Genomic DNA, 4,972 nt, shown 5'->3' with positions numbered 1-4,972 from the left:
GTTATTCCTGAAGGAAAGAGACCAACCCTCTCTAGCTTAGAGATGGGGAAGGGATCAAAGGAGCTATTGACAATAGCATTCCTTAACACAAGAAACAAGTAACACTAACCACAAGTCCTGCTGGCCAGCAGGGAGATTTAAAAACCAAACCAAAACCCCGAAGTGAGGCACTGACCTAAGACTTTGAATCATAGGAAGGCCCATGTTGGGAATATCATCCATTCACTTTATCATCCAGCAATATTGTCCCAGCCTTCTTTTCATATTATCCCTTCTAGTGGCAAGGAAAATGGCCCAAAACAACCTCCTACCCTCAGTTGGTCCTATTCCCTGGTCTAATGAGAAGATTATTAGACATCTCTGGGGCTCTCCCCATAGTCTTCCACTTTTTGCACAGGACAAAATCAAACCAGGACAGACACAGAGCTAAGGGGGGAACAGAGGGATGAGAGAGAGCGGGAGGTGGGGCAGAGGGGCTGGCCCCAACTCACCCACTGGAGTCTTGAAACACTGTACAATATGCTTCCCATCCTTGGGCTCCAGCTACCCTCCACATCCCATGTCTCCACTCTTATTCCACCAATAGCATGTCTCAGCAGGTACTACTTGTCATCACAGGTGTAGATAGACGATATAACTGGGCAGTGAAAGGAATCCCTGCTTATCTTTCTTCCCCTGCCCTCCATGATACAGGAATTACCAGCAGGTAGCTACATTAAGATGCTACCCCATCAACACCCTTTGCTCTAGGTTTGATTGCTGTTCCACGGAACCAGGATCCACAGAATATTCAGAATTTGCAGCTCTATTTCCACCCAAACCTCCAAAGCTATAGTGAGTGGATCTGGAGAAGGTAAACATATTTTTGCCCCACCCACACACCCTTGGGCTAAATTGAAAACAAACAAACAAAAAAACCCAGGCATGACCTAGACAGCCTTGGCCAGTGGTGTCCTGGGCGGATGGCAGGGCCACTTGGGTTTTGGGAGCGCAAGAGGATGAGAAGGTGAGACCTCACAGAGCCAAGATCTTCAGCTGTGTGGGAGAGCTCTCTCCAGCAGAGCTGCTGCACAAAGAATGCCAGGAGAGCTGGCAGAGGAAGCCACCCCAAGGAGACTGCAGAGGAAAGCAGAGGCACTGGGGAACTGAGAGGATGGGCCGAGGGGGTGAAGTTGCATCATTGGCTGCTAGAGTGGCCACCTTTGGGACAAACTCCAGTGGTTGCCTCTGATGCCTGCAGTACCTTAGGGAGAGAGAGAAGAAAGGAGGGAGTGAAAGAGGAGAAAGGGAGAGAGATGCTGAGGAGTACCTGCAGATGGGAGCTGTGGGCTCAGCTCTCCAGACTCCATGGTGGCATATCCCCCCCTGAGCTAGGGCAGAAGTAGGGAACCTGAAGGAATAACCCACCTATACTTTAAAGGCCTCTTATCTGTTACTCTTGGGAGAAACACAGGAGAAATCCCACTAATCCAGAAAACAAATACCCATGGAGACGCTGTCTCTAGGCATCCACATGCCAGCACAGACACATCCCTTGAGGACAGAGACTATCTTTTATCTTTCTTTGTATCCTCAGTACCTGGCACATAGTAGGCACTTAATAAATGTTCATTGATTAACTCACATACACAAACACACACACACTTACCAACCCATTGAGCTTTGGGATCAGACAAAAGCAGGCCTGTAGAAGCACTTTATATCTGACAAGTCTTGGAACAGCGTAGGGTGTGGTGATTATTCAGGGCCCAAATGCAGCTGTTTCTGGTTTGCAAGGCTCCATGGCCCCTTCCCCTCTCCTAATTCTTAGTATCAGAGCAACATGCCATACCTGACTCCAAGGGCTTCTTCTTTTCTCTCCTCACAAGGAGGTTTAAGTCCTTGGCTCTCTTGGGGAAAAGGCTATGAAGATTAATTCACTCCTCCCTCTGAGACAGAGGAGACCCTCCCTAGGATCTCAGAGTTGAGAGACCTTTTTAAAGTTTCTGTTTTCCGCTAACCAAATCTAATTCATTCCTGGGCCTTCTCCTCTGGGACTTTCCCTGACAAAGGATATATCATCCATTACTGGCTCAGATACAACTGAGTTATATGGAAGTAAGAGCAGACTCATAGAAAAGACATAGACTTTGATTCTATCTCCATCAGGAGCCTATTCTGTACCCTGAAGCAATTCATGACCTTAGTTTCCTCCAGTAGAAGAACCCTTTGAATTTCATGGGAGAGGGCAGTTCTTGAGAATTCTAAGGAGAGCTATTCTGATCCCCTGGTTGTATATACAACACCTGTCACTAAGGCCATTTGATAGCATGTGATTTCTCCACCCCCATTGCACAGATGGAACAGCTGAGGCCCATAGAAGGGTAATGAGTGGTTTACCAAGAGTCAGACAGCAAGTTCATGGCAGCTGTGGACTGGGAGGTGAATGTAATAGAGCTTTGCGCTGTCTCCCTCATCTTGTTCCTTCCCCCTAAAGTCCTCCTAGATCTCATGATGCTTCCCATGGGTCAGCAACAATCTCCCTTTCCAATCTATAGAGCTGGACTTGTACCTAAAATCATCTGATCCAATTCCTTCATTTTACAGAAGAGGAAGCTGAAACCGAGAGGGTGAGTGACTTGTTTGCCCAAGGTCACATTGCTCATTAGTAGGAGAGAACCCAGCTCTCCTTATTTCCAGTCCAGTGCTCTTTTTACTTCTGCCAGATGCTTCAACCACTAGAATGAAGAGAAAACAAACTCTGTATCCAAAGGTGCTGAGAAAAGATCTCCTCTACACCACTTAGGGACTCATCAAAAGAGTCCAATGCCCCATCAAAGATTGTTCTCTGGGAGACCATGACTTCCTCTTTCCCTTTATACTAACTGGGGCCCTTGAAAAAATAAAGTGGTTGCATTCTGGTGTATGGTGGAGGGGCCAGGTCAGAAGAAGGTAGGAATGAGGCAGTGAAAGCACCTGGAGTCATATCAGTCCCCCAAAGTTAAAGGCTACCATTACCAGGAGATCCATGAGTTCAGGCAGATTTGGGGGACTAGACATAGGACATGGCTTCAGGTGAGGTAAGGGAGGAGAAGGTGTCACCCATGTCTGCTCAGGGAGAAACCTTTGCTGCAGCCCTCATTCCCCAGTGCTTCCACAACTTGGGGTGGGGGGAGAGAGTGCCACAGGAGTTGGCAGGAGGAACTGAGCAATAGGCCCTCCCTTTCACACACCCCCCCCCCCCCCCAAAATACTGCAGGATTCCCTACTGCAGTGCTGTGGACTCATACTGCAGTCTGTACTCCAAACATCCCCCACCCTGTCATATCAGGAATATTCCAGGAGGGGGAGGCCGAGGAACAATATCCTTCTCAACTCCCCACCCTACCCCCAGTTCCTGAATGCATTGCCCAGCTGTTACTAAGTCCCTGATACCTGAGGGAAAGCAAAGAGAAGCAAGAGCTTCCCAGAATGCCTGTGGAGAAACAGAAGCACCGAGTGGAGAATGAGGAGGCAAATCTTTCAGAGAGGCAGTGACCTTGACCTTGATTCCCAGATCCTGTACTGGCCCCCCAGTCTGAAAATTCCATTACTTAACTGAGAGATAGAAGAGGATAGGGTGGAACTGGCAAGCAGAGAGACAAATCCCTAGAATGTGGGAGCATCAGTAGAGATGGGGGAGGGAGGAGAATGAAAAATCCCTTTAGCCCTGGATGCACCAGATTCCTGAAAACTGCGGCTTAACAGACCAAGCAGGTGAACGTAGAAGATGGGTGTGAAAAGCCAGAGAAGCATCCTAGCCCAGGTGTGACTAGGAAGCTGGATCAGCCTTTTGTTTCCCGAGGCACCCAGAAGGCACCGGGTGACTCTCTGACCCCTCTCCTTAAATGCCGACTTGGTCGATTCCACGACCACCTCAAAGAAGCGTTCCTTCACATCTCTATTTCAAGGACCTTTCGAGCTTCAGTTGCCAACCTGGATTTCCCCTTCAGCGCCCCCCCCCCCCAAGTTCCGCGGAAAGCGATCACTTCACTTCAAACGCGTATCTCAGTTTCTCAGGCTGTCTCTTTCTCCTGGAGCACCTCCAGCTCTGCAGACGCCTTGATTTCGACGCCTCCCAGAGAAGGAAAGTAGTATGGTTGAAGATGGACACACACACACACACACACACACACACACACACACACACACACACACACACACACTGCGATCAGAGTCCAAAACTATAATAGCGAGCTTTGTGCTTCCACCAAAAGAATCCCTCGAATTCCACCTGACCCGAGGCCCCCAGGACTAGCTAAATCCACTCCTCGTCCAGTCTCATGGCTTCCCGTTTCCGACTGGTTCTTCCAGCCTGGGAGACACCTGTGCAACTCCGCAACTCCGAGCCGCAACCTACGCCCAGGGGGCCAAAGCTGGGGCCTTGTCTACCCTAGGGTATTCAGTCTGCTCCTCGTAGGTTGGACAGCGCCTCCCGCCCCCAGTGGACTCCGGACAACTCCTACACACCTGCGGCCGCAGGAGTTCGGGGCTCTATTCTGAGAAAGCCACCCGAAGGTCACTGACATCAAAATCCAGTCGGAACCACCGCGCACCAACCGAGGAAAAGCATCTGAGCCTCCTCCCAGCGGCTCCCCAGGCCCCAGCGGCCAGGGACGTCCCAACCTCCAAGCCCCGTTATTCCGCTTCTTCGGTAGAAAGGAAAAAACGAAATCTTTTCAAATCGTAATAGCACGCAAAGAATTTTCCCCAAGTTACACCGGGCCTGGCTAATAAGCCCCCCATGAGAGTCAAGAGGGAGTTCTAGCGCAAGGTACTATGAGGATGAGGGCTCAGCAGCAGAAATTCGAGAAATCCTCAAACGGGATCCCTCGCCCAGAGAGCCCCAGAAACCTCCGGCCAGGGTGGATCATTCGGCTGGCTCAGAGGCATCGAACCCCTGCGGTTTAGACTCTGGGACCGGCCGAAAAGGGCGAGGGCGGGCAATGTAGGT

This window comes from Notamacropus eugenii, chromosome 3, assembly GCF_028372415.1.
Source record: "Notamacropus eugenii isolate mMacEug1 chromosome 3, mMacEug1.pri_v2, whole genome shotgun sequence".
Classification (NCBI taxonomy): Eukaryota; Metazoa; Chordata; class Mammalia; order Diprotodontia; family Macropodidae; genus Notamacropus; species Notamacropus eugenii.
The sequence above is the reverse complement of the archived record's forward strand: the minus strand, read 5'-3'. Positions refer to the sequence as shown.